Source organism: Crocuta crocuta, unplaced genomic scaffold (assembly GCF_008692635.1).
Source record: "Crocuta crocuta isolate KB4526 unplaced genomic scaffold, BGI_CrCroc_1.0 scaffold288, whole genome shotgun sequence".
Taxonomy (NCBI): domain Eukaryota; kingdom Metazoa; phylum Chordata; class Mammalia; order Carnivora; family Hyaenidae; genus Crocuta; species Crocuta crocuta.
The window spans coordinates 3,424,292-3,434,392 of record NW_027532607.1 but is presented as its reverse complement, the minus strand read 5'-3'; positions in this window follow the sequence as shown (position 1 = coordinate 3,434,392).

Here is a 10,101-nt window from a genome sequence, read left to right as displayed (position 1 = left end):
CCTGTGATAAGGGGAGGGAAGCCCCCCCAGCTCCAGGTCCGAAGGGAGCTCAGGTTCCCTAGGCCCCGAAGGAAGACTGGGGTGAGGGTCTCGCCCTCTAAGAACGAGGCCAACCATGAAGAAGTTCTCACCACATGGGAACGTTGCATTTTGTTAAGGAACCTTTTCAAATCTATAGCTTTTAAAATTGCACCAACCCATTTGTTCTAGGACTAAACACAACTGACAACTGTGGTTAAATAACAAACTCTTTTTGCCGTTTCTTCCATATATATATATAAACATCCGCCTTTCTGCTCTGTACAGTTTGTTGAGAAAGTACCAAGAGCAAACCCCAGGGGGAAAGGTCTCATATTACAGGTTCTCCTAATTGTTTGAGCGCCCCTGACAACAGAACTATTTGGTTTTCCCATCCGTGTTTACACTGTCATCTTGGTCTCTGCGAGTGGATTTTTGTCTGGCTTCTTGGACACCACGTACTAGTAAACCACAGCTAAGAAAGATTTTTAAGGCACGGCTGGGAGGCAGAGGCCCCTGGTCAAGTATAAAAGCACACACATCACTTACATTCCCCCCCCACCTCCCCGCCCTGCCCTGGTGGAGGGGGAAAAAAAAAGTAATTCTTAAATGATTATGGCCTGAGAACAATTTTTTTTCAATTATTAATGATTTCCCCCCAGCTCTGCAGACAGGTTAGTGAGCAGACTTCGGCCAGCCTGGGAGCTGGGCAAGCTTCCATGCCCAGTTACACAATGTCACCTCCCCGTTTGCCTGGGTCCCGGTGCCCCTCCAAGGGAGGCACAAGAACCCGTCTGTCTTTTTCTGTTGTCTCAAGGCTGGTGGCATTTCTCTCCCCTTGCACTGAAGAGCCGGGTCTGCCGGGTCGCAACTCGCGCAACACTTCATTAAAAGTGATTTCTCTCGCCCCATTGACAATCTCCTTTAAAATCAGCTTTCACCCAGCAATAATAGCCGGTTACAGTTCATGTTTTTGCAGAGAGGTTGATTCTGACTCATTATGTTCAACGTTGTCCCATACACAGCTGAATAAAGTTCTGGTAGATCTCCAATTCCTGACTGTCAACTGTTGACCTCACAACTGCTTCCCCATTGATATCACCATCTGTTGTCATGGGAAAGATTGTCTGATATTTGGGTTAAATGCCACTGAAGTCATTCAATTTCCATGTGGAAAAATAACCCAAAGTAAATTGCCCCGTGAGGTGCGGAAGCTATTTTTTCCCAGAGATAGTGAATCGAAGAGAGAACATCCACATAAAAGCAAAACAAAAACATCTCCCTGCAGAGAATTCCCTACTGCACTCCCTCGGTAACTTATTTTTCATCTCCTNCATTTCACCGATCTTACCTTTTCTCTCCGCCACTGGGGCTTCGGGAGATGATCCAACGATCAAACAGAGGAGCCAGAGGGCTCTAGCTGTCATTTTCATAGACACGGTTCCCAGGCTCTAAAACCGAGCCTGGGCTTCTGCTCTTTCTTTCCCCCCACCCCTTCTCCACACCCCCACCCCCGTTCATGCTAATGAGGGGCAGCCTTTGGGGAAACGGGAATCACTCGCTGAACAGACCATTGGAACAAAACCGGGCTGCAGGGATTTCTGCAGGGGGGACGAGCACATGGCCTCTCAAAGTTGTCCCTGCGAATGGCCGTNGCGGAGGGAACAAGGGTGTTGAGGGGCTGAGGGACAGGGTGGAGGGAAATGAGAACTAGGAAGTTTTTTCCAGATTAAGTCAACAACAAATAGGCAAATTAGTGCTGAAGACAACTTGGGCTTGTGGAAGGGATTCAAGATGACAGAAAAAAAATTCATCCGGGAATGTGTCAGGGATTCTGAGAGAAACCAAGCCTAGGTTTGCTTAAACTCTTTTATTATGTATGCCATTTTTATATTCCAGCACCAGAAGAAAACACAGCCTTAAGCAAAACAGCTTTTCTTCTTTCCTTTCTTTCTCTCTATTTTCTTTTTGATTTTTTAAAAATGTTTTATTTATTTCTGAGAGAGAGACAGCGTGAGCAGGGGAGGGTCAGAGAGAGAGGGAGACACAGACTCTGAAACAGGCTCCAGGCTCTGAGCTGGCAGTCAGCACAGAGCCCGACGCGGGGCTCGAACCCACAAACTGTGAGATCATGACCTGAGCTAAAGTCGGAAGTTTAACCGACTGAGCCACCCAGGTGCCCCTTTCTTTTTCTTTCTTTCTTTCTTTCTTTCTTTCTTTCTTTCTTTCTTTCTTTCTTTCTTTCTTCCTTCCTTCCTTCCTTCCTTCCTTTCCTCTCTCTTTCTTCCCTTTCTCCTTCCCTTCTTCCTCCCTCCCCCCCCTTCCTTCCTTCCTTCCTTCTCTCTCAATTGAAATTGCCTTGGCTAGATTCATCAAGCCGGCGCTGAGTGCCTTTTACCCAACCAGGTGCTGGGAGATAAAAATGAGGAAAACACCTTCCCTGCTCGCCAGTGATGGCTCCTCTCCCCGAGAAAGGTAGGTCTTTCTCCCTCGCCCGCACCCTTCTCTTTCTAAGAAAAATAAACTCATTCACTGCTTAGGTCTGAATTCTCGAAAAGGCTCTATAGATTAGTCCTGAGCTAAGGACCCTCTTCCTCAGATTGAACAGAAATAGCCTTCAGCAAAGGGGAAAGTAAGCTCACCGTAGGAAGCCTACAACCTTACCAATGTGTATCTCATTTCAACAGCTTCAAATCCAAAAGGGAGGGGAAATGCCCTGAGATGAATGCATTGTAACGGGAGCTTATGAGCCAGCAGTGAGATGCAGCTGCTAAAAGAAATAACAAACTTTTGCTGCACCGATGTCTCATGTCTCAAAAATAATAGTGCTCGTGGGCTGACCAGATTCAGGGGGGATCATGTTTTCAAGAAAGACACTGGAAAGCCAGGAGAACAGGGGCGTGAGAAGCCTTTGGTTCCGTCACCAAGTTCCTTCACAGGAACGGAGGCTAAGCAGCCGAGGCACACGAACAAAGCTGTGATCGATTGTGAAAGGACCGCTAGTTAGAGGTTGTAAGGTGACAGGCTTAGTTCTAATTTAAGAAAATTAAATTGTAGACTGTAGAACAGGGGCACCTGGCGGGCTCAGTCAGAAGAGAATGCAACTCGTGATTTCCAGGTGTGAGTTTGAGCCCTATGTTGGGTGTAGAGATTACTAAATATAAATAATTTTTTTTTAAAAAAAAGGATACTATATTTTTGAGAAAGACACAGTGTGCAAGTAGGGGAGGGGCAGAGAGAGGGAGACATAGTATCTGAGCAGGCTCCAGGCTCTGAGCTGTCAGCACAGAGCCCAACGCAGGGCTCGAACCCAATGACCATGAGATCATGACCTGAGCCATAGTCAGATGCTCAACCGACTAAGCCACCCAGACGTCCCCCCCGCCCCCAAAATGGATACTATAGAACAGTTTCCTGAATTAGGTGTGTTGTGGTTTGAGGAATCCAGTGAGATAAATCTGTTCATCTAGAGAAGAGCTGGCTGGCTAGTCACAGGCTGACAATGTGTTGGAGAGGATCACTATCTTCTGTAGTCTGATCCTCAGCTTTCCTCAGCTTGAAACTCACTCATGTCAATGCGTCAGATTTGCAGGACCGACTCATGTTAAACAAACTCATAAAAAGAAGATGTATAGGCCAGAATGTCATTTATTAATTTGCAATGGAGAGGATATAGTAAAGATGATTCAGAGATCTAATTATTAACCACAAGTCTTCTTGTTGAGCACAACACTGAATTGCAGCTCATGGTGGGCTAATCTTCTTCATTCGGGTTTTAGAGGAGTAAGTTCTCTATTTCTCCCCAAAAGAGCAAATCTCTCCAGTTACTGCAAGCCCATGTATACCAGAGCCTCTGGCCAGGACCAGATAAACACTGTGAAGTTTGTGTCCTTGAGGGCCAGTTTACATGTGTCCTCAGATCCCCCCTTCTCTCACATGCTCTTTCTTTAAGTCAAGTGGATTAAAATTAATTAGGCTTAAGCTTTCTCAGTTACAGCCACATCTCAGACATACCTGCTTGCTTGAGATTATATTCAAGTCACCCAGATCCAATTTGGGGTGTTCCCGAAACTCTTCTGATGCAAGAATGTTGTGAATGCCCCAAAGCCCACACCCTGAAATGTAGAGGCAGAGAGAGCTGGCTGGCTCCCACGGGCTCCTAGAGGCTTCTGGGGTGGCACGAGCCTGGAAGAACTTGCCAGAGTCCAGGGTTGGGTCTTGGGCAGCATCTGGCTCACAAACCACACGAGTGGTGGAGGGCACAAAGGACTCAAAGAGACTGGTGCATGTAAGCCAGGATGCCACCTTATTAATTTACAAGGACAAACCAACTCAGGCAGACACACATACACATGTCAGCCTAGCTAGCATTGTCTTTCTATAAAGAGGTCACATGAGAAGTCAAATTATCATTGGGGTGCTTGGTAACATAAACCAGAGCAGGGGGAGTTTGTCATAAGATTGGAATGTTTAATGGTATTGGGGGTTTTTTTGTTTTGTTTTGTTTTTGTAGCCTAATGTGTCCGTCTTCGTGATAGGTATCCATACTTGTCAGGTGCAAGAATCTAAGAGCCTAACTGCCTTTCTCTCCCCTGCCAATTTCAGGTATTTTTAGTGTATCTTTCTGCTTAGCAAATATTTATTGAGCGTCTACCGTGTGTTGTATAATAAAGAATTTGTGCCAGGTTCCCGGCATGGGAGCTCCTAACCCCCGTGGAATTTCCCAAGCGATAGAAGTGTTTTAGTTATTCATGAGCTTCCTGGATCACGCCTAAATTTATGCTAATGAGGTGGCTCTTGGAGGGCCCCTTGATAGCTCCAGGGTGGGAGCCGGTCACCAGCAGACCTCCAAGAGTCAGAAGTTTGAACCAGCCTGACCTCCAAGGGAGGGAAGAGAGGCTACTATAGATTGGGTTCAGTGCGATGGCCGATGAGTTCATCCATCCAGCCTAGTTAATGAGACCCTAGTGAAAACTCAGTGGCCCTTCCTGGTTGGTGACCACACCGATATGCCGGGAGGGTGATACTTCACAATCCGTGGAAAGAGAACACTGAAGCTATGCATTTGGGATCCTTCCAGATCTCACCCTCTGTGTCTCTTCATTAAGCTGGACCTGATTTGTATCCTGTATATACGATTGCAATCATGAGTATGGTGCTTTCCTGAGTTCTGAGTTGCTGTAGAAAATTATTGCACCTGAGGGAGATCGTGAGAGTCCCCAGATCTGGGTGGCCTGAAATAGGAGCAGTCTTTTTGTGAGCCATGCCCTTTAATTTTTTTTTTAATGTTTGTTTATTTTTGAAGGAGGGAGAGAGACAGTGTGAGTGGGTCAGGGACAGAGAGAGAAGGAGACACAGAATCTGGAGCTGTCAGAACAGAGCCCAGCGCAGGGCTTGAACTCACAAACTGTGAAATCATGACCTGAGCTGAAGTCAGACGCCTAACTGACTGAACCACCCAGGCACCCCTGGACCATGCCCTCTAAATAGTGGGGGCTGCACTAGCTCTAGGTGGTGAATACCAGAACTGAATCACCATCCACCAGTTGCTATCAAATACTATGTTCCAGACACTGTTTTAGAAGCCAGAAATACCAGTCATAATCATTCTTCAAAGAGAGTACATACAATATTTGCTTTAGTTTCCATTAGGTAAATTATGGTCACATTCTGGTTCTTTGATTTTAGGCAGGCAAGCAGGCAGGCACACACGCACGCACGCACACGCCTGGGTGGCTCAGTTGGTTAAGCCTCCGACTTCGGCTCAGGTCTTGATCTCATGCTTCCTGGGTTTGAGCCCTGCGTCGGGCTCTGTGCTGACAGCTCAGAGCTTGGAGCCTGTTTCAGATTCTGTATCTCATTCCCTCTCTGACCCTCCCTGCTGACAGCTAGCTCAGAGCCTGGAGCCTGTTTCAATATTTTTGCCACATATTGCTAAAATGTCCCCCAAATAAGTTGCACCAGTTTACTCTGACCAGCAATCAGGGTACATATGTAATAATGCCTAGTTCTCTACATTGGGATATCAAATCATCATTATTTGATATCCTTGCTGTTTTAGAGTTGATTTTTAAAGGGCTTCTTTCTGGGGCCCCTGGCTGGCTCAGTTGGTAGAGCCTGCGACTCTAGATCTCAGGGTTGTGAGTTTGACCTCTCTGTTGGGTATAGAGATTACTTAAAAATAAAATCTTTAAAAAATAAATTAAAAGGTTTCTTTTTGTTTTAATTTGTGTTTCTTTGATTGCTCATGATATTGGATATCTTTTCATGGATTTATTGGCCATCTAGATTTCTTCTTTGATTAAGTGCCTGTTCTTATTCTTTGTCTATTTATTAGGATATCTTTTATGATTTTAAGAGTTATTTCTAGCTCAAGAATTTTAACTCTTTGTCCACTATATATATTGCAAACACTTCCTCACAGAATTTTCTTGATTTCTTAACTAATAGCGATTCTTTGGCCATCAAACTTTTATTTTCAAATGTTTTACTCATTTCTGAGAGAGAGAGAGAGACAGCATGAGCAGGGGAGGGTCAGAGAGAGAGGGAGACACAGAATCCAAAGCAGGCTCCGGGCTCTGAGCTCGCTGTCAGCACAGAGCCCGACGCTGGGCTTGAGCCCACAAACCGCGAGACCATGACCTGAGCTGAATTCTGACACTTAACCGACTAAGCCACCCAGGCGCCCCTGACCATCAAACTTTCAAATTTTATACAGTGAAATCCATCGGTCTTTTGTTTAACAATNGTATGTAGTATGAGATAAGAATCTAATTTGTTTTTTTCTAAAATAACTAGAAAGTTGTCTCACTCAATTGGCAAATCAATCCATCCTTTCCTAAATCTGAGATGTCACCTTTAACATAGGTAGTATGAACATCTAATAAATTTAAATCTATTTCTAGATTTTCTACTCTTTTCTGTTACTCCTTCTGTCTACTCCCATGCCTATATGCCCTCGTTCGGATATTGTTACAATTATTGTGATATTATAACATACTTTTCAAACATTGTCTATCACAGTGTTTTGTTTTCCAAAGTGTACTCTGCTAAATTTTTAAAATTTTTTGGATTTTTTTTGAAGTTGCATTAAATGGATAGATTCATTTGTAAAGGAATTGACAAATGCCCTATATTGTCATTTGTCCATGAAAATGGCATATCTCTATATTTCTTTGAGTCTTTTTTCCTTCTGTTAGAATATGATCATTTTCTTTTTCTAAGTTCTAAACATACCTTGTTAAATTTATTTCCTGGATATTTTGTATTTTTGATGTCATATGGAAAAGATCTTTTTGTCTTCTATAGTTTCTTTAAAAAAATTTTTTTTAGTGTTTATTTATTTTTGAGAGAGACAGAAAGACAGAGTGTGAGAGGGGGAGGGGCAGGGAGAAAGGGAGACACAGAATCCGAAGCAGGCTCCAGGCTCTGAACTGTCAGCACAGAGTCCCACACAGGGCTCAAACTCACAGACCAGGAGATCATGACCTGAGCCAAAGTCAGACACTTAACCAACTGAGCCACCCAGGAGCCCCTATCTTTTATATTTTCTAACTAGTTTTGGTAGATGTATAGAAAAGCTACCATTTATATACCTGTATATTTTGTGTATCCCAATTTGTGTATACCCAAAAACATTCCAAACCATTTTCAATTGATTCCCTTCGGTTTTCCCAAAGAAACCATGTAATCTATAAAAAATATTTTGCCTCTCTCTTCTCAACTCTTTATGGAACTTTTTTATTGCATCAATGGGAACTTTCAAAACCTTGTTGAATACTATCAATCTTAATCCTCATCTTTCTTCTGTTGATATTCACCATTTCTAAAGAACACCTCAAATGTTTCTCTTTCAAGCAGCTAAAAACTTGATTTTGCTTCAGGTGCACGGAGCTGTTTTTATCTGTACACCTACACCATTTTCACCTTAAGAATCTGTCAAATATTCCTACTCTTTTGTTACGATTATAATATTGATCCCAACTTGGGCACAACACCGCAGTCACAGTCAAGAACACATGCCCTAGCACTGAGCCAGTGAGGCACCCCTTAATAGTGATCTTCCGATTATGTCTTCTGTATATTTTATCTTCTCAGGGCACCCGGCTGACTCAGTTGGTAGAGCATGTGACTTGCTTTCAGGGTTGTAAGTTCAAGCCCCACAGGGGTATAGAGATTACTTAAAAATAAATAAATAGACTAATTAACTTTATCTTCTCTCTTATCATTTTTTATCTCTTTATCTTTTTCCTTTTTGTTCTAGGAGACTTTCTTGAATCTGTACATCAATCACTGATCTCATTTTCAGTGCTATCTACTCTGCCTTTGGCTCCTTCCAATAAGGATTTTAAAGGTAAAGAATTCTTAGTTGGTTTCTTTTTTAGTTCTTTGGATGTTCTTTCATCTCAATCTCCTCCCTTCTTATTATTTCCTGATTATAAGGATCATGTCTTCTTGTACTTTTCTGAGAATGCCTAATTGTTTCTTAAAATTGTCTTTAGGATTCTGTCATCATTATTTGAGGTATGCTCTTCCCCTGAACATTTTTTAAGGGAAGATATATATTTTTTGATGCTTATTTATTTTTGAGAGAGAGAGAGAAAGGCAGACAGACAGAGCAGGAGCATGGGGTGGGAAGCAGAGAGAGATGGAGACCCAGAATCTGAAACAGGCTCCAGGCTCAGAGCTGTCATCACAGAGCCCACTGCAGGGCTTGAACTTACAAACTGCAAGATCATGACTTGAGCAGAAATCAGACTGACTGAGCCACCCAGGCACCCCTAGGGATGATATTTTTTATTGTGAAAAATTACAAGCATTTAGAAAGTTATTGAGAATAATATAGTGAATATTCACATATACATGACCCAGTTTTGTCAAATCATAACAATTCTTCCATATTTGCTTCATATTTTCTTAGTGTTAAAAACTTACTCTCCTTTTCCAGTATTCCAAGAATTTTAATGTCCAAAATGAGATCTAAGTAAAAAAGAAAATGTTGGTTAGTCAATATAATTTAGGTATCATAATTTCAGAGTAAACATTTAATTTTTAAAAATTATAAATGGCTCGGTCAGTTAAGTGCCCGACTTCAGCTCAGGTCATGATCTCACGGTTCATGGGCTCAAGCCCTGTGTCTGTGCTCTCAGCACAGAGCCCACTTTGGATCCTCTGTCTCCCTCTCTCTCTGCCTTGCCCCACTTACACTGTCTCTCTGTCCTTCTATCAAAAAAATAAATAAACAGTCATAAAAGTATAAATATAGTTGGTGGTAGTCACTCTCCAAGATAGCTGGCCCCCAATAATACCCACTTCCTGGTACTCACACCCTGAGTTGTCCCCTCTCACATTGTAGCAGGACTGGTCTGAGTCACCAATAGCCTCTGGAAGAAGTGAAAATACACACTTCTAAGATTAGGTTACAAAAAGTCTGAACTCATATCTTGGGTGTGCATTCTCTCCTTCTTTTAGATATTTACTCTGGGGAAAGCCACTGCTAAGTTGGAAGGGCACCCATCAGTCTTTGAGAGGCTCATGAGATAAGGAACTGACAGTTTCAGCCAATAGCTGGTAAAAACCCGAGGCCTGCTAACAGCCAATACGTGAGCTTGGAAGCAGATCCTGTCCCAGTTGAGTCTTCAGATGAGACTCCAGCCACAACCTACAACTTGACTGAGATCTTTGAGATACCTGAGCAGAATCACCCAGCAAAACCACTCCCAGACTCCAGGGCCACAGAAAGTGTGATTAATAGTGTTCATTATTTTGAGCTGCTAAATTTTGGGGTAATCATTTGTTTTTGCAGCAGTAGATAATTAATACACAGTTGAAGCCCCTTATGCCCTTCCTAATCCAATTTCCTTTCTTTCCTAGAGGTAATCATTATGCTGAACTGGGGATTGCTACCATTCTCTTGGATGCTTTGTCCTATCATGAGAACCAACTACTATTGTAAAAAATAAATAAATAAAATAATTTAGAAGGTTTAAAAAAATTCTGATTCCAAATTTTTGGAACACCCAATATAAACATATATTTGTAAATCAATAAATAATCTTTTTTTAAAGTAGGCTCCATGCCCAG